A 21,263-nucleotide genomic window follows, 5' to 3' on the forward strand; every position below is an offset into this window, starting at 1 on the left:
GCTGTAATGTAACACTGTAATGATTACTGCTGTAATGTAACACTGTAATGACTACTGCTGTAATGTAACACTGTAATGACTACTGCTGTAATGTAACACTGTAATGACTACTGTAACACTGTAATGACTACTGCTGTAATGTAACACTGTAATGACTACTGCTATAATGTAACACTGTAATGATTACTGCTGTAATGTAACACTGTAATGACTACTGCTGTAATGTAACACTGTAATGACTACTGCTGTAATGTAATGTAACACTGTAATGACTACTGCTGTAATGTAACACTGTAATGACTACTGCTATAATGTAACACTGTAATGACTACTGCTGTAATGTAACACTGTAATGACTACTGCTATAATGTAATGCTGTAATGACTACTGCTGTAATGTAATGCTGTAATGTAACGCTGTAACACTGTAATGACTACTGCTGTAATGTAACACTGTAACGCTGTAATGACTACTGCTGTAATGTAACGCTGTAAGGACTACTGCTGTAATGTAACGCTGTAATGATTACTGCTGTAATGACTACTGCTGAAATTAACGCTGTAAGGACTTCTGCTGTAATGTAACGCTGTAACACTGTAATGACTACTGCTGTAATGTAACGCTGTAATGTAACACTGTAATGACTACTGCTGTAATGTAACGCTGTAATGTAACACTGTAATGACTACTGCTGTAATGTAACGCTGTAATGTAACACTGTAATGACTACTGCTGTAATGTAACACTGTAATGACTACTGCTGTAATGTAACACTGTAATGACTACTGCTATAATGTAATGCTGTAATGTAACACTGTAATGACTACTGCTGTAATGTAACGCTGTAATGTAACACTGTAATGACTACTGCTGTAATGTAACGCTGTAATGTAACACTGTAATGACTACTGCTGTAATGTAACGCTGTAATGTAACACTGTAATGACTACTGCTGTAATGTAACGCTGTAATGTAACACTGTAATGACTACTGCTGTAATGTAACACTGTAATGACTACTGCTGTAATGTAACGTTGTTACACTGTAATGACTACTGCTGTAATGTAACACTGTAATGACTACTGCTGTAATGTAACGCTGTAATGACTACTGCTGTAATGTAACACTGTAACGCTGTAATGACTACTGCAGTAATGTAACACTGTAATGACTACTGCTGTAATGTAACACTGTAATGACTACTGCTATAATGTAACACTGTAATGACTACTGCTATAATGTAACACTGTAATGACTACTGCTGTAATGTAACACTGTAATGACTACTGCTGTAATGTAACACTGTAATGACTACTGCTGTAATGTAACGTTGTAACGCTGTAATGACTACTGCTGCCTTCTTGGCCAGGTCTCTTTTGTAAAATAGACTACGTTTCTCAATGGGACTTTCCTGGTTAAATGAAGGTTGAATAAATAAATAAAGAACCATGTGCATATTTGACCAGCAGATGGAGCCAGTGCAGAGATACTCGCCATTCACTACGATGGTGAGCAGGCAGTCAAAAAGAGGCTGTAGACGCTGGTGGCCGCTGGTGATGATCTTGTGGAACACCTGGAGATCACACAGAGGTACAGACATAGAGATAGAATTACTAGAAGGGACAAGGGCATTTTGACTGGAACACTTATGGGTACACTCAATCGCCGTCAAGCCACCCATCAGAGAACATTTATTGACTTGAATGTCTGTTGTAGCAATTATATTTCTATAGGACCTGGATTCAAATAATATTTGTTTCCATTCAAATGCTTTATCTGCGTTTCATTGATCTTGCTTGGCGCAATGGAACCAATGGGAGAGTCCCAATAGAGAGAACCCCGCCCATTTGGCACTCCAGGCTCAATTACAAATATTTGAATGAAATACTATTTGAATCAAAGTGTAATAAAGACACTAAGCTATAACTGAGGCTTTTATTTAACACACAGAGGCAGATCACAGAAAATGTCATATTGCCTGCAGAACTAATCCATTTGCTACAGTCACACTGTATTCCACAGAGATATATTCTATTCATTCTATATCTATGCTGTCACCTACTGTAACTTGTATGGCAGAGTCTTACTACTATGAGTAGGTCGGCGTGGGTCCCTGTAAACACTGGGATGTCCATAGGTACGTGGACAGAATAGGGCTTGTTGAGACGCACGCCAAAGTTCCTCTCTCCACTCAGCAGTAGCAGGATGAAGACACCGATGTGCATGAGACCCACACGGGCTGTAGCAGAAACAAACACACACACACACACACACAAGAGCGAGAGACAATCACTAAAACCATTACCAAGGTATACGTTAATAAAGCACACATTCACAGCCATTACAGACAGATATATAGTATATTCCAGTCCCTACAGACAGATATATAGTATATTCCAGTCCCTACAGACAGATATATAGTATATTCCAGTCCCTACAGACAGATATGTAGTATATTCCAGTCCCTACAGACAGATATATAGTATATTCCAGTCCCTACAGACAGATATATAGTATATTCCAGTCCCTACAGACATATATATAGTATATTCCAGTCCCTACAGACATATATAGTATATTCCAGTCCCTACAGACAGATATGTAGTATATTCCAGTCCCTACAGACAGATATATAGTATATTCCAGTCCCTGCAGACAGATATGTAGTATATTCCAGTCCCTACAGACAGATATATAGTATATTCCAGTCCCTACAGACAGATATATAGTATATTCCAGTCCCTACAGACATATATATAGTATATTCCAGTCCCTACAGACAGATATGTAGTATATTCCAGTCCCTACAGACAGATATATAGTATATTCCAGTCCCTACAGGCAGATATATAGTATATTCCAGTCCCTACAGACAGATATATAGTATATTCCAGTCCCTACAGACAGATATATAGTTTATTCCAGTCCCTACAGATATAAATATAGTTTATTCCAGTCCCTACAGACAGATATATAGTATATATAGTATATTCCAGTCCCTACAGATATATATATAGTTTATTCCAGTCCCTACAGATATATATATATAGTTTATTCCAGTCCCTACAGACAGATACGTAGTATATTCCAGTCCCTACAAACTATACTCACACCCTGCCATCATTCATAGGATAGGTCTATCCGTGTGTGTGTGTGTCTACAGACTATACTCACACCCTGCCATCATTCATAGGATAGGTCTATCCGTGTGTGTGTGTCTACAGACTATACTCACACCCTGCCATCATTCATAGGATAGGTCTATCCGTGTGTGTGTGTGTCTACAGACTATACTCACACTGGTCGGCCCGGGCGTCATTAAGGTAGAAGAGGATGGGTACCAAGATGTCCAGAACATCACTGCTCTTCAAAACAAAGAATAGGAACTTCTGTGATGGGCAGAGAGACGGTGGTATGGGTTATTAGAATGTGATGCATGTTTGTTTCTCTGTTGAGGGCAGGCTATTCCTCTATTCTATCTCTGTTGAGGGTCGGCTATTCCTCTATTCTATCTCTGTTGAGGGTAGGCTATTCCTCTATTCTATCTCTGTTGAGGGTAGGCTATTCCTCTATTCTATCTCTGTTGAGGGTAGGCTATTCCTCTATTCTATCTCTGTTGAGGGCAGGCTATTCCTCTATTCTATTCCTCTATTCTATCTCTGTTGAGGGTAGGCTATTCCTCTATTCTATCTCTGTTGAGGGTAGGCTATTCCTCTATTCTATTTTGACTCTTTTAATCTTCAATGAAGATTTTGATCATCTCGGCTACTAAATGTAACATTACTGTCAATATGGTATATTATGTTTGTACCTGTCTTCTACATTTTGTGTATTCACTGATGATGTAAATATGGTATATTATGTATGTACAGTTGAAGTCGGAAGTTTACATACACCTTAGCCAAATACATTTAAACTCAGTTTTTCACAAGGTCAGTTAGGATCACCACTTTATTTTAAGAATATGAAATGTCAGAATAATGGTAGAGAGTGATTTATTTCAGTTTTAATTTCTTTCATCACATTCCCAGTGGGTCAGAAGTTTACATAAACTCAATTAGTATTTGGTAGCATTGCCTTTAAATTGTTTAACTTGGGTCAAATGTTTTGGGTAGCCTTCCACAAGCTTCCCACAATAAGTTGGGTGAATTTTGGCCCATTCCTCCTGACAGAGCTGGTGTAACTGAGTCAGGTTTGTTGGCCTCCTTGCTCGCACACACTTTTTCAGTTCTGTCTACACATTCTCTATGGGATTGAAGTCAGGGCTTTGTGATGGCCACTCCAATACCTTGACTTTGTTGTCCTTAAGCCATTTTGCCAGAACTTTGGGAGTATGCTTGGGGTCATTGTCCATTTGGAAGACCCATTTTCGACCAAGCTTTAACTTCCTGACTGATGTCTTGAGATGTTGCTTCAATCTATCCACATAATTTTCCTACCTCATGATGCCATCTATTTTGTGAAGTGCACCAATCCCTCCTGCAGCAAAGCAACCCCACAACATGATGCTACCACCTTATTTCACGGTTGGGATGGTGTTCTTCGGCTTGCAAGCCTCCCCCTTTTTCCTCCAAACATAACAATGGTCATTATGGCCAAACAGTACTATTGTTGTTTCATCAGACCAGAGGACATTTCTCCAAAAAGTATGATCTTTGTCCCCATGTGCAGTTGCAAACCGTGGCTTCTACCTTGCTGAGCAGCCTTTCAGGTTAAGTCGATAGAGGACTCGTTTTACTGTGGATATAGATACTATTGTCCCTGTTTCCTCCAGCATCTTCACAAGGTCCTTTGCTGTTGTTCTGGGATTCATTTGCACATTTCACACCAAAGTACGTTCATCTCTAGGAGACAGAACGCGTCTCCTTGCTGAGCGGTATGACGGCTTTGTGGTTCCATGGTGTTTATACTTGTGTACTATTGTTTGTACAGGCGAACGTGGTACCTTCAGGGATTTGGAACTTGCTCCCAAGGATGAACCAGACTTGTGGAGGTCTACAATTTTTTTCTGAGGTCTTGGCTGATTTCTTTTGATTTTCCCATGATGCCAAGGAAAGAGGCACTGAATTTGAAGGTAGGCCTTGAAGTACATCCACAGGTACACCTCCAGTTGACTCAAATGATGTCAATTTGCCTATCAGAAGCTTCTAAAGCCATGACATAATTTTCTGGAATTTTCCAAGCTGTTTAAAGGCACAGTCAACTTAGTGTATGTAAACTTCTGACCCACTGGAATTGTGATACAGTGAATTAGAAGTGAAATAATCTGTCTGTAAACAATTGTTGGAAAAATGACGTGTGTCATGCACAAAGTAGATGTACTAACCGACTTGCCAAAACTATAGTTTGTTAACAAGACATTTGTGGAGTGGTTTAAAAACAAGTTTTAATGACTCCAACCTAAGTGTATGTAAAATTCCGACTTCAAACGTACCCGTCTTCTACCTGTTGTCTATTCACTGATTATGTCAATATGATATATTATGTATGTACCTGTCTTCTACCTGTTGTGTATTCACTGATGATGATAATGTCAGAAGGTGCATCTAGCTAAAATGTTTTTTTTTTCTAATTTAACGTGGCTCAATCGAATACAGTCCACACAATAACAACCTGTATGGTTTCCTACCAGCCTGGTCCTAGATCTGTTTGTGCTGTATAGCTTAGCACTCCTACAGGATGGTAAGGAATAACACAGATCTGGGATCAGGCTAGTCTCCTACCTTATTATAATATATAATATGACAGTAATGTACAATAATAATATATTATAAATGACCTTATTGAAGTCACAGAGCTTCCAGAAGAGCACCAGCAGCTCCTGGTGAAACTGGATCTTCTTGGTGGAGTTGGGCAGGTAGGTCTGCATCAGAGGGTTTACCAACAGGCGAGCCAGTCCCTTCAACACAAAGTCATAGTCCTGGAGAGGGACACAAGCAGGCTTTGAGGTTCACATCTTCATTTGAGAGCTTTAGACCAACGTCTGTTCACATAGCAAAGCTGCACTTGTGATGTACCATTAGAGGAGAAAGCGTGTAAACATGATAGAAGAGAGAACTACAACGAAGAGAGAACTACAAAGAAGAGAGAACTACAAAGAAGAGAGAACTACAAAGAAGAGAGAACTACAAAGAAGAGAGAACTACAAAGAAGAGAGAACTACAAAGAAGATAGAACTACAAAGAAGAGAGAACTACAAAGAAGATAGAACTACAACGAAGAGAGAACTACAAAGAAGATAGAACTACAACGAAGAGAGAACTACAAAGAAGAGAGAACTACAAAGAAGAGAGAACTATAACGAAAATAGAACTACAAAGAAAATAGAACTACAAAGAAGAGAGAACCTACAAAGAAGAGAGAACTACAAATAAGAGAGAACTACAAAGTAATAGTCCTACTGGGGGGTCACATGACCTTTAGACTAGGGTGAGACCTTCAGACTAGAGTCAGACCTTCAGACTAGGGTCAGACCTTTGGACTAGGGTCAAACCTTTAGACTAGGGTCAGACCTTTAGACTAGGGTCAGACCTTTAGACTAGGGTCAGACCTTTAGACTAGGGTCAGACCTTCAGACTAGGGTCAGACCTTTAGACTAGGGTCAGACCTTTAGACTAGGGTCAGACCTTCAGACTAGGGTCAGACCTTTAGACTAGGTCAGACCTTTAGACTAGGTCAGACCTTTAGACTAGGGTCAGACCTTTAGACTAGGGTCAGACCTTTAGACTAGGGTCAGACCTTTAGACTAGGGTCAGACCTTCAGACTAGGGTCAGACCTTCAGACTAGGGTCAAACCTTTAGACTAGGGTCAAACCTTCAGACTAGGGTCAGACCTTTAGACTGGGGTCAGACCTTTAGACTAGGGTCAGACCTTCAGACTAGGGTGAGACCTTTAAACTAGGGTGAGACCTTTAGACTAGGGTCTTTTGACACGGCTGCACTTGTAATGTAGCCTGGTTAAATGAGACTGAACATTCCTCACAACTAAAACAGTGTAGCATTCAGTCTACATGTAATGCACCATTTAAAGGAGGATGTCTAGGTCCAATAGGCTCCTTAACAGCTTCTACCTCCAAGCTATAAAACTGCTGAACAACCTCCAAGCTATAAAACTGCTGAACAATTCATCAAATGGCCACCCGGACTACAGTCATTTTATTGTAGCCATTTTATTGTGTTAAATTTTTTACTTTAGTTTATTTAGTAAATATTTTTCTAAATCTATGTCTTGAACTGCATTGTTGGTTAAGGGCTTGAAAGTAAGCATTTCACTGTAAGATCTACACCTGTTGTATTCGGTGCATGTGACAAATACAATTTGATTTGATTTGCTTTGAAATGTGTGAAAAATATGACAAGAAGAAAAATGACTGTACCTCTTCCCTGTGAATTCTTGAAAGGTAGTTTACAAACAGATTGTCAGGGCCCACAGACTGCAGAGAGACGGAGAGAAAAATTATGTAACAGCAACAACTGAGGGCCATGACAGGCCCCTGGTCTCTACAGGTGAATGTTAACACAATGTATCATGACAGGCCCCTGGTCTCTACAGGTGAATGTTAACACAATGTATCATGACAGGCCCCTGGTCTCTACAGGTGAATGTTAACACAATGTATCATGACAGGCCCCTGGTCTCTACAGGTGAATGTTAACACAATGTATCATGACAGACCCCTGGTCTCTACAGGTGAATGTTAACACAATGTATCATGACAGGCCCCCCCTGGTCTCTACAGGTGAATGTTAACACAATGTATCATGACAGGCCCCTGGTCTCTACAGGTGAATGTTAACACAATGTATCATGACAGACCCCTGGTCTCTACAGGTGAATGTTAACACAATGTATCATGACAGGCCCCTGGTCTCTACAGGTGAATGTTAACACAATGTATCATGACAGACCCCTGGTCTCTGAAGGTGAATGTTAACACAATGTATCATGACAGACCCCTGGTCTCTGAAGGTGAATGTTAACACAATGTATCATGACAGACCCCTGGTCTCTACAGGTGAATGTTAACACAATGTATCATGACAGACCCCTGGTCTCTGAAGGTGAATGTTAACACAATGTATCATGACAGGCCCCTGGTCTCTACAGGTGAATGTTAACACAATGTATCATGACAGGCCCCTGGTCTCTACAGGTGAATGTTAACACAATGTATCATGACAGACCCCTGGTCTCTACAGGTGAATGTTAACACAATGTATCATGACAGGCCCCTGGTCTCTACAGGTGAATGTTAACACAATGTATCATGACAGGCCCCTGGTCTCTACAGGTGAATGTTAACACAATGTATCATGACAGGCCCCTGGTCTCCCCTGGTCTCTGGTCTCTACAGGTGAATGTTAACACAATGTATCATGACAGACCCCTGGTCTCTACAGGTGAATGTTAACACAATGTATCATGACAGGCCCCTGGTCTCTACAGGTGAATGTTAACACAATGTATCATGACAGGCCCCTGGTCTCTACAGGTGAATGTTAACACAATGTATCATGACAGACCCCTGGTCTCTACAGGTGAATGTTAACACAATGTATCATGACAGGCCCCTGGTCTCTACAGGTGAATGTTAACACAATGTATCATGACAGGCCCCTGGTCTCTACAGGTGAATGTTAACACAATGTATCATGACAGGCCCCTGGTCTCTACAGGTGAATGTTAACACAATGTATCATGACAGACCCCTGGTCTCTACAGGTGAATGTTAACACAATGTATCATGACAGACCCCTGGTCTCTACAGGTGAATGTTAACACAATGTATCATGACAGACCCCTGGTCTCTACAGGTGAATGTTAACACAATGTATCATGACAGGCCCCTGGTCTCTACAGGTGAATGTTAACACAATGTATCATGACAGGCCCCTGGTCTCTACAGGTGAATGTTAACACAATGTATCATGACAGACCCCTGGTCTCTACAGGTGAATGTTAACACAATGTATCATGACAGACCCCTGGTCTCTACAGGTGAATGTTAACACAATGTATCATGACAGACCCCTGGTCTCTACAGGTGAATGTTAACACAATGTATCATGACAGACCCCTGGTCTCTACAGGTGAATGTTAACACAATGTATCATGACAGACCCCTGGTCTCTACAGGTGAATGTTAACACAATGTATCATGACAGACCCCTGGTCTCTGAAGGTGAATGTTAACACAATGTATCATGACAGACCCCTGGTCTCTACAGGTGAATGTTAACACAATGTCAATGTATCATGACAGGCCCCTGGTCTCTACAGGTGAATGTTAACACAATGTATCATGACAGACCCCTGGTCTCTACAGGTGAATGTTAACACAATGTATCATGACAGACCCCTGGTCTCTGAAGGTGAATGTTAACACAATGTATCATGACAGGCCCCTGGTCTCTACAGGTGAATGTTAACACAATGTATCATGACAGACCCCTGGTCTCTACAGGTGAATGTTAACACAATGTATCAATGAAGGTGAATCATGACATCCCCTGGTCTCTACAGGTGAATGTTAACACAATGTATCATGACAGACCCCTGGTCTCTACAGGTGAATGTTAACACAACATCATGACAGACCCTGGTCTCGGAGACAGGTGAATGTTAACACAATGTATCATGACAGACCCCTGGTCTCTACAGGTGAATGTTAACACAATGTATCATGACAGACCCCTGGTCTCTACAGGTGAATGTTACACAATGTATCATATCAGGTGAATGACAGACCCCTGGTCTCTACAGGTGAATGTTAACACAATGTATCATGACAGGCCCCTGGTCTCTACAGGTGAATGTTAACACAATGTATCATGACAGACCCCTGGTCTCTACAGGTGAATGTTAACACAATGTATCATGACAGACCCCTGGTCTCTACAGGTGAATGTTAACACAATGTATCATGACAGACCCCTGGTCTCAGGTATCACATGACAGTATCATGACCCCTGGTCTCTACAGGTGAATGTTAACACAATGTATCATGACAGGCCCCTGGTCTCTACAGGTGAATGTTAACACAATGTATCATGACAGGCCCCTGGTCTCTACAGGTGAATGTTAACACAATGTATCATGACAGGCCCCTGGTCTCTACAGGTGAATGTTAACACAATGTATCATGACAGACCCCTGGTCTCTGAAGGTGAATGTTAACACAATGTATGTTGAATTAAATGTGAGTGACACACAGACAGAGAGACACACACACACAGACAGACAGACACACACACACACAGACAGAGAGACACACACACACAGCATCACTCTCCCCTGTACAGAAGGGTCCAGGCCTTACATCCTGGTCCTCCATGCTGGAGGGAGAGGGGGTCGATGGGCCAGACCTCCTCCATCATGCTCCAGGGTGACGATGAGGATCTGCACGGCCTGCTCCACCAGCTGCTCCCGGTAGTCGGAGAACAGCAGGTGATTGTAAGGGATGCCATAGCCCACCGGGTCGTAGGCACACACCACGTTTACCAGGGAGGTGAAGAGAGGCAGGGCATGCCTGAGGTAGGTGGACGGAGGGAAATAATCAGAGTCAGTTATGGTTAGGGGAAATGATGTGGTGTGTCTGTGTGTTTGTGTGTGTGTGTGTGTGTTTGTGTGTTTGTGAGAGTGTGCACCTCACCTGTTCTCTGTGGAGCAGAAGAAGCTGACCCAGGGGTTGAGGATGGTGTTGTCTGAGGAGGGAGGGAGGTGATGGCCTCAGAGAAACAGGTTAGCAGCAGCCTCAGCAGCTCCGTCCTGAGTGGTGAAAATCATACATAGAGAGAGAGGGTTCACTGAGAGAGAGAGAGAGAGAGAGAGAGAGAGAGAGGGAGAGAGAGAGAGGGGGATAGAGAGAGAGAGAGAGGAGAGAGAGAGAGAGAGAGAGAGAGAGAGAGAGAGAGAGAGAGAGAGAGAGAGAGAGAGAGATAGAGAGAGAGAGAGAGAGAGAGAGAGAGAGAGAGAGAGAGAGAGAGAGGAGGGATAGAAAGAGGATCATCAGAACTGTGATCATCACTGTGACTCACCTGTTGAGGTCGTGGATGTAGTTGAGTGGGGGGGACTGGGCGAACCCCACCCCTGCCTCCCAGATATACTCACAGCTGTCTATGGTCTGCATGTCCTCCACAGAGTCCTGTAGGATGGTGACATCATCATGGGACCAATCATGGGATCAATCCCAATAACTACTGGGAGAGAGCTATTACTGCTCCGTACACCATCACATCACTGTTCAGTCATCTAAAGCAATGAATACATCATATGAAGCTAACAACGAGTCAGTGCACAATTTCACATAGAGACCTAAGGTGGTATGGTGCCGTGTGGTTCAGTTGGTAGAGCACGGTGCCGTGTGGTTCAGTTGGTAGAGCACGGTGCCGTGTGGTTCAGTTGGTAGAGCATGGTGCCATGTGGTTCAGTTGTTAGAGCATGGTGCTGTGTTGTTCAGTTGGTAGAGCATGGTGCTGTGTGGTTCAGTTGTTCAGTTGGTAGAGCATGGTGCCGTGTGGTTCAGTTGGTAGAGCATGGTGCTGTGTGGTTCAGTTGGTGCATGGTGCTGTGTGGTTCAGTTGGTAGAGCATGGTGCTGTGTGGTTCAGTTGGTAGAGCATGGTGCTGTGTGGTTCAGTTGGTAGAGCATGGTGCTGTGTGGTTCAGTTGTAGAGCAGAGCATGGTGCTGTGTGGTTCAGTTGGTAGAGCATGGTGCCGTGTGGTTCAGTTGGTAGAGCATGGTGCTGTGTGGTTCAGTTGGTAGAGCATGGTGCTGTGTGGTTCAGTTGGTAGAGCATGGTGCCGTGTGGTTCAGTTGGTAGAGCATGGTGCTGTGTGGTTCAGTTGGTAGAGCACGGTGCTGTGTGGTTCAGTTTCAGAGCACGGTGCTGTGTGGTTCAGTTGGTAGAGCACGGTGCTGTGTGGTTCAGTTGGTAGAGCACTGTGGTTCAGTTGTAGAGCATGGTGTGTGGTTCAGTTGGTAGAGCATGGTGCTGTGTGGTTCAGTTGGTAGAGCATGGTGCTGTGGTTCAGTTGGTAGAGCATGGTGCTGTGTGGTTCAGTTGGTAGAGCATGGTGCTGTGTGGTTCAGTTGGTGCTGTGTGGTTCAGTTGGTAGAGCATGGTGCTGTGTGGTTCAGTTGTTAGAGCACGGTGCTGTGTGGTTCAGTTGGTAGAGCATGGTGCCGTGTGGTTCAGTTGGTAGAGCATGGTGCTGTGTGGTTCAGTTGGTAGAGCATGGTGCTGTGTGACTCAGTTGACTCAGTTGCCGCCCACCTCCTCCAGGACTGCTTTGCAGAAGAAATGCCAGGCAGTGTAGAGACGCAAGAAATTGAACTTCAGTGAGTTCGCCCCATTAGTTTGCACAATATAGATCAGCGATTTTTCTGTGATCGAATCAACATTATATCAGCCCATTGTCAATGCAACAAACCGATACAAATCTAACATTGCAAGATTGAGTATGTGATTTTATTGTAGGCAGAGCCTGAGCGCAACGGAGAGTAGAATTCTATTGGCAGCCCACGAGCGGTCTTTCAACCACCCGCGAGCGAATGCGCTTTTCAGATCAGTTCAGATCAGAGCCGCGCTTGTGTGCACGTTTCTTTATATTCTTTCATTCATTTTATTTCGTAAAGTGGTTATTTGCAATTTACAGTCACCTTGGCGCATGGTGTTACAGACAAAACAAATGATAAATTAATGTTAAGCCCTTCATAATGTAAAAACGTTTTTAAAAGTTTCATGCAATGTAGGTCTGTATTGAACACCACCTACAGGCTACTGTATCATAGAAATCAAAAGCTATTCCATGTGAAAATGTTATGGGATTTGCTCCATTAAAACGGTAAGGGTACAGCCTATTGGCTACCATCTAAAACTGTAAGGGTACAGCCTATTGGTTACCGTCTAAAACTGTAAGGGTACAGCCTATTGGCTACCGTCTAAAACTGTAAGGGTACAGCCTATTGGCTACGTCTAAAACTGTAAGGGTACAGCCTATTGGCTACGTCTACAACTGTAAGGGTACAGCCTATTGGCTACCGTCTACAACTGTAAGGGCACAGCCTATTGGCTACCGTCTACAACTGTAAGGGTACAGCCTATTGGCTACCGTCTAAAACTGTAAGGGTACAGCCTATTGGCTACGTCTAAAACTGTACAGCCGTAATGTTCACTGTAAACGCGCGGGAAGTTGCACAAAATTCTCCCAAGGTTCAAGTTTTCGCTCACAAGACAAACATTTTTCTCAGCGCCCCACTTCAAGACCTCTTTACTGAGGAATATGGTTGTTTTTTATCATTGTGTTTTTGTATTTTCTTGGTGTATTTCCTATGCTGCTGTGATTGGGTAATTGTTGTGTAATTGTTAAGCTGCAGGGCTCCCTTGCATAAGAGTCCTTGGTCTCAATGAGACTCCCTGCTAAAATAAAGGTTCAATCAAAATGAATGAACACTGGATCCGGTGAGAGTACTCACAGGTCCCTCTCCGGTGGCTGTTCACAGTGAAGTCAGGACAGAACAGCAGGTCGGCCATGGCCAGGAGCAGAGACTCAGCCAGTGGACGAGCTCCATCATCATCCATCTCATCTGTCTTTGAAGGAGGACAGGGGGCAGGAGGATGGAGTGGACAAGAGGATGGAGGGACAAGAGGATGGAGGGGACAAGAGGATGGAGGGGACAGGAGGATGGAGTGGACAGGAGGATGGATGGGGGACAGGAGAATGGAGGGACAGGAGGATGGAGTGGACAGGAGGATGGAGGGGACAGGAGGATGGGGACAGGAGAATGGAGGGGACAGGAGGATGGATGGACAGGAGGATGGAGGGGACAGGAGGATGGGTGGACAGGAGGATGGGGGGACAAGAGGATGGGAGGGGACAGGAGAATGGAGAGGACAGGAGGATGGGGTGGACAGGAGGATGGAGGGGACAGGAGGATGGGGGAGGGACAGGAGGATGGAGTGGACAGGAGGATGGGGGGACAGGAGGATGGAGGGGACAGGAGGATGGGGTGGACAGGAGGATGGGGTGGACAGGAGGATGGAGTGGACAGGAGGATGGACAGGAGGATGGAGGGACAGGAGGATGGAGTGGACAGGAGGATGGAGTGGACAGGAGGATGGGAGGGACAGGAGGATGGGGTGGACAGGAGGATGGAGGATGGGGTGGACAGGAGGACGGAGTGGACAGGAGGATGGGAGGGGACAGGAGGATGGAGTGGACAGGAGGATGGAGTGGACAGGAGGATGGGGTGGACAGGAGGATGGAGTGGACAGGAGGATGGGGTGGACAGGAGGATGGAGTGGACAGGAGGATGGGTGGACAGGAGGATGGGAGGGACAGGAGGATGGGGTGGACAGGAGGATGGGAGGGACAGGAGGATGGGGTGGACAGGAGGATGGGGTGGACAGGAGGATGGACAGGAGGATGGGAGGGACAGGAGGATGGGGTGGACAGGAGGATGGGGTGGACAGGAGGATGGGGGGACAGGAGGATGGGGTGGACAGGAGGATGGGGGGACAGGAGGATGGGAGGGACAGGAGGATGGGAGGGACAGGAGGATGGGTGGAGGATGGGAGGATGGATGGACAGGAGGATGGGAGGGACAGGAGGATGGAGTGGACAGAGGATGGGGTGGACAGGAGGATGGAGTGGACAGGAGGATGGGAGGGACAGGAGGATGGGAGTGGACAGAGGATGGAGGACAGGAGGATGGGGTGGACAGGAGGATGGGAGGGACAGGAGGATGGAGGGACAGGAGGATGGGAGGGACAGGAGGATGGGAGGGACAGGAGGATGGGGTGGACAGGAGGATGGGAGGGACAGGAGGATGGAGTGGACAGGAGGATGGGGTGGACAGGAGGATGGAGGGACAGGAGGATGGAGTGGACAGGAGGATGGGAGGGACAGGAGGATGGGGTGGACAGGAGGATGGGGTGGACAGGAGGATGGAGTGGACAGGAGGATGGAGTGGACAGGAGGATGGGGTGGACAGGAGGATGGGAGGGACAGGAGGATGGGGTGGACAGGAGGATGGGGTGGACAGGAGGATGGGGGGACAGGAGGATGGAGTGGACAGGAGGATGGGAGTGGACAGGAGGATGGGAGGGACAGGAGGATGGAGGGACAGGAGGATGGAGTGGACAGGAGGATGGAGGGACAGGAGGATGGAGTGGACAGGAGGATGGAGTGGACAGGAGGATGGAGTGGACAGGAGGATGGAGTGGACAGGAGGATGGGGGGACAGGAGGATGGAGGGACAGGAGGATGGGAGGGACAGGAGGATGGGTGGACAGGAGGATGGGTGGACAGGAGGATGGAGTGGACAGGAGGATGGAGAGGACAGGAGGATGGAGTGGACAGGAGGATGGGTGGACAGGAGGATGGAGTGGACAGGAGGATGGGGTGGACAGGAGGATGGGGTGGACAGGAGGATGGGGTGGACAGGAGGATGGGGTGGACAGGAGGATGGGAGGGACAGGAGGATGGAGGGACAGGAGGATGGGAGGACAGGAGGATGGAGTGGACAGGAGGATGGGAGGGACAGGAGGATGGGGTGGACAGGAGGATGGAGTGGACAGGAGGATGGGAGGGACAGGAGGATGGGAGGGACAGGAGGATGGGGTGGACAGGAGGATGGGGTGGACAGGAGGATGGGAGGGACAGGAGGATGGAGTGGACAGGAGGATGGGAGGGACAGGAGGATGGGGTGGACAGGAGGATGGAGGTGGACAGGAGGATGGGAGGGACAGGAGGATGGAGTGGACAGGAGGATGGGAGGGACAGGAGGATGGAGATGGACAGGAGGATGGGGTGGACAGGAGGATGGGTGGACAGGAGGATGGGGTGGACAGGAGGATGGAGGGACAGGAGGATGGGGTGGACAGGAGGATGGGGTGGACAGGAGGATGGAGTGGACAGGAGGATGGTGTGGACAGGAGGATGGGGTGGACAGGAGGATGGAGTGGACAGGAGGATGGGGGACAGGAGGATGGAGTGGACAGGAGGATGGAGTGGACAGGAGGATGGAGGGACAGGAGGATGGTGACAGGAGGACAGGAGGATGGGAGGGACAGGAGGATGGGGTGGACAGGGAGGATGGGGGACAGGAGGATGGAGGGACAGGAGGATGGGGTGGACAGGAGGATGGGGGACAGGAGGATGGAGTGGACAGGAGGATGGGGTGGACAGGAGGATGGGGGGGACAGGAGGATGGGGAGTGGACAGGAGGATGGGGTGGACAGGAGGATGGGAGTGGACAGGAGGATGGGGTGGACAGGAGGATGGGTGGACAGGAGGATGGGAGGGACAGGAGGATGGGGTGGACAGGAGGATGGAGGATGGGGTGGACAGGAGGATGGACAGGAGGATGGGTGGACAGGAGGATGGGTGGACAGGAGGATGGGAGGGACAGGAGGATGGAGGGACAGGAGGATGGGGGACAGGAGGATGGAGTGGACAGGAGGATGGGGTGGACAGGAGGATGGAGGGACAGGAGGATGGGAGGGACAGGAGGATGGAGTGGACAGGAGGATGGAGTGGACAGGAGGATGGAGTGGACAGGAGGATGGGGTGGACAGGAGGATGGGGTGGACAGGAGGATGGGAGGGACAGGAGGATGGGGTGGACAGGAGGATGGAGTGGACAGGAGGATGGGGGAGGGACAGGAGGATGGAGTGGACAGGAGGATGGGGGACAGGAGGATGGAGGGTGGACAGGAGGATGGGGTGGACAGGAGGATGGGAGGGACAGGAGGATGGGGGGACAGGAGGATGGAGGGACAGGAGGATGGAGTGGACAGGAGGATGGAGTGGACAGGAGGATGGGGGTGGACAGGAGGATGGGAGGGACAGGAGGATGGGGTGGACAGGAGGATGGGAGGACAGGAGGATGGGTGGACAGGAGGATGGGAGGGACAGGAGGATGGGGTGGACAGGAGGATGGAGAGGACAGGAGGGATGGTGTGACAGGAGGATGGAGTGGACAGGAGGATGGAGTGGACAGGAGGATGGGGGGACAGGAGGATGGAGTGGACAGGAGGATGGGGTGGACAGGAGGATGGAGGATGGGGTGGACAGGAGGATGGGTGGACAGGAGGATGGAGTGGACAGGAGGATGGAGTGGACAGGAGGATGGGGGGGACAGGAGGATGGGTGGACAGGAGGATGGGGTGGACAGGAGGATGGAGTGGACAGGAGGATGGAGTGGACAGGAGGATGGGTGGACAGGAGGATGGGAGGGACAGGAGGATGGGAGGGGACAGGAGGATGGGGGTGGACAGGAGGATGGGGTGGACAGGAGGAGGAGGAGGATGGGGTGGACAGGAGGATGGGAGGGACAGGAGGATGGGAGTGGACAGGAGGATGGGGTGGACAGGAGGATGGAGTGGACAGGAGGATGGGGTGGACAGGAGGATGGGGTGGACAGGAGGATGGAGTGGACAGGAGGATGGGAGGGACAGGAGGATGGGAGGGACAGGAGGATGGGGTGGACAGGAGGATGGGGTGGACAGGAGGATGGGTGGACAGGAGGATGGGGGACAGGAGGATGGAGTGGACAGGAGGATGGGGTGGACAGGAGGATGGGGGGACAGGAGGATGGAGTGGACAGGAGGATGGAGGGACAGGAGGATGGAGTGGACAGGAGGATGGAGGGGACAGGAGGATGGGAGGGACAGGAGGATGGGAGGGGACAGGAGGATGGGATGGGGGGACAGGAGGAGGATGGGGGGAGCGTGGGGGACAGGAGGATGGGAGGGACAGGAGGATGGGGTGGACAGGAGGATGGGAGTGGACAGGAAGAGGATGGGAGGCAGGAGGGAGGGGACAGGAGGATGGAGGGTGGACAGGAGGATGGGGGGACAGGAGGAGGATGGGAGGGACAGGAGGATGGAGGGTGGACAGGAGGATGGGGGACAGGAGGATGGGGGGGACAGGAGGATGAGGGGTGGGGGACAGGAGGATGGGGGGACAGGAGGATGAGAGGGTGGGGGGCAGGAGGATGAGGGGACAACATTAACCCCTCTATACTTTGTTATTTTCTATAGTGAACAGAAACATCTTCGGTAACAGCACTGACAATGACTTTCATTTTCATGTTATTTTCATTCTGATGAAAAGTAAACCCAGAACCTTCGGAATTAATTGTTTGTCAAAGCATCCTGACATTTCTGAATGTCTAATGAGGAACTAGAGTTCTACTGAACTTTTAGGAGTCTAGTTCCTCTTATCTTCCCATGTAGGAAGAAACAAGTGTAATCAGGAGAGGTAGAATATGCACCTGGGAGATGTGTTTTTCTCTCATCATCCTGATGTATTTCTGTGGTGTATTCATTAGGCAGCTGATGGAAGAACTGCCAGGGACTACCTACACTTGTCCAATAAGAAAACGTTGTGTGCTCAAATGAACACAACCATGGTGTACTGTGGGTGAAACATACCATCTACTGGAATGAGGAAACTAATTAGTCAGATGAATGAAGTATTTCATTTTTTGTTGTTGTCAACCGAAGCCAATTTCCTCCCACATATCCACCAGTCTCACTTGGCTGCAGTGCAGGGACTACAGACATCTAAGACTCATTCATGTTGAGATGACAAATGAACAGGACTGGTATTTTTACTAACATCTTCCATGAAGAGTTGTAAAATGGAACAGTGGGTAGAGTCTGTCTAGCCTGGTCCCAGATCTGAGACCAGGCTAGTATCTGTGGAATATGGGACACAACACTGGTGCTTGCAGCAGCTACAGTATGTGGGTGTTAGCTGCAATAAGAGGTTAGCCTACACTGATCTGCAGCCATAGGGATTATCATTTCAAATCTCACTGCGGGCAACATTTTCATAGTGCAAAAGCACTGCGCAGATGAAATCACGCCGCCCGATTATAATAAGGGTTTACGGTCATTTGAGCCAGTTTACTACAGCAGGAACATAATCCTGCAGCAACAGGAAATGTGAATTATTATGTGGATTAGAATTAATGGACATGTTGGTAAGGGTTGATATATTTTTCATAAGGGAAAATCAAGTCAGAAATTTGCAAAGTGGAAATTACACATTTCAGAAGCCTTTTAGACCACAAATACACTACAAATAAAACATTTACTGCATTGCAAAAAAGTTATTCTGCAACAAGGTGATCAAATTAAGATCTTACATCTGTGCTGTAAGTGCATCTCAAACCCTAGCCAACTCTACATACAGTATACTCCTATGTTTTACTCCCACACACCCACCGCCCACTCCCCACAGCTCTTCTAGCACCAGACACAGTGGACCAGAAGAGGTCCCTACACTCACCACAGCTCTTCCAGCACCAGGCACCGTGGACCAGAAGAAGCCCCTCCAGTCTTGGTCCTCAAAGATGTAGGGGAGGATGCGGGTCAGCATACGACTACAGTTCAGAACGATCTGTTTCTCCTTCTCCGAGGGCACCCTGACTCTGCTGCCTGCACCAGCTTCTCTACAGCCTGGGGAGAGATGGCCTTGATGTTATAAATACGACCTGGGGGAGAGATGGCCTGGTGGAGAGATATGGCCTGGTGGAGAGATATGGCCTGGGGAGAGATGGCCTTGGTGTTATAAATACAGCCTGGTGGAGAGATGGCCTGGTGGAGAGATATGGTCTGGGGGAGAGATGGCCTGGTGGAGAGATATGGCCTGGGGGAGAGATGGCCTTGGTGTTATAAATACAGCCTGGGGGAGAGATGGCCTTGGTGTTATAAATACGACCTGGGGGAGAGATGGCCTGGGGGAGAGATATGGCCTGGGGGAGAGATGGCCAGGTGGAGAGATATGGCCTGGGGGAGAGATGGCCTTGGTGTTATAAATACAACCTGGGGGAGAGATGGCCTGGGGAGAGATATGGCCTGGGGAGAGATGGCCAGGTGGATAGATATGGCCTGGGGGAGAGATGGCCTTGGTGTTATAAATACAACCTGGGGGAGAGATGGCCTGGGGAGAGATATGGCCTGGGGGAGAGATATGGCCTGGTCATTTTCTGGTAGTACCTCTCTGTTCCACTCTGTTTTCTTTCATGCTGTGCCTACAGAACACAGCCATGATGTTACAGAACACAGCCATGATGTTACAGAACACAGCCATGATGTTACAGAACACAGCCATGATGTTACAGAACACAGCCATGATGTTACAGAACACAGCCATGATGTTACAGAACACAGCCATGATGTTACAGAACACTGCCATGATGTTACAGAACACAGCCATGATGTTACAGAACACTGCCATGATGTTACAGAACACAGCCATGATGTTACAGAACACAGCCATGATGTTACAGAACACAGCCATGATGTTACAGAACACAGCCATGATGTTACAGAACACAGCCATGATGTTACAGAACACTGCCATGATGTTACAGAACACAGCCATGATGTTACAGAACACTGCCAGGATGTTACAGAACACTGCCAGGATGTTACAGAACACAGCCATGATGTTACAGAACACAGCCATGATGTTACAGAACACAGCCATGATGTTACAGAACACTGTCATCATGTTACAGAACACAGACATTATACAATGGGTGGTTCTAATCCTGAATGCTGATTGGTTAAAACCGCATTCTAGCCGGTGTCTATTCCACAAGTTACTACCGGCTAAATCTGACGTTAAAATGCCTATTTACTCTGTTCCATCTGACTGTGCAATCCACTGTCTCATCAGCCCAGCCAAGCAATTTATAAACTCTACTATAAAAAGCATCTAGACGTTATTTCACATTTCTTTATGGCTAACATTTAGTTTTCAACAGTGGAGATTTGTATAAACCTTGTTGTCTGTCTAGTCGACATTTGAAACATTGTTTCTTTATTCAAATTCGATCTCCAGTTGTCCCACTGTAATGAACATGTTGGGAGTCGGGACAAGACAGACAGGCAGGCAACGTTTCTCAGCCAGTCAAAATCATGAATCAGCATCATTTTTATAGATATATACAAAGAAATGTCAATTGAAAACAGGTCAAACAAAATTAAGTGCAGTTAGTTTGTTTGCAGTCCTTCCAGCTTTAGTTTGAAGTGATTGTGTTAGCTGTGTTGTTGGCTCACGCCTCTGAACAACAGTGTCCTGACGAGTGAGCACATTTTCTATGCCAGGTGAAATTGCGCATCATTAGCTTATTGCTATGGATGTTTCCAATTAAATGTCACTAGAAAACAGCTTAAACAAATGCAAATGCAGCTACTTTGCTGTTATTCTGGCTGCACTTTTTGATGTGACTATAAGTTAGC

General features: G+C 47.2%; 1 pseudogene; it reads right to left on the bottom strand.

Moving 5' to 3' along the window:
• The window catches only part of LOC121838756, a 37,185-nt pseudogene that overhangs the window by 9,520 nt on the left and 6,402 nt on the right, over nt 1–21,263 (bottom strand).

This window comes from Oncorhynchus tshawytscha, unplaced genomic scaffold, assembly GCF_018296145.1.
Source record: "Oncorhynchus tshawytscha isolate Ot180627B unplaced genomic scaffold, Otsh_v2.0 Un_contig_6607_pilon_pilon, whole genome shotgun sequence".
Classification (NCBI taxonomy): Eukaryota; Metazoa; Chordata; class Actinopteri; order Salmoniformes; family Salmonidae; genus Oncorhynchus; species Oncorhynchus tshawytscha.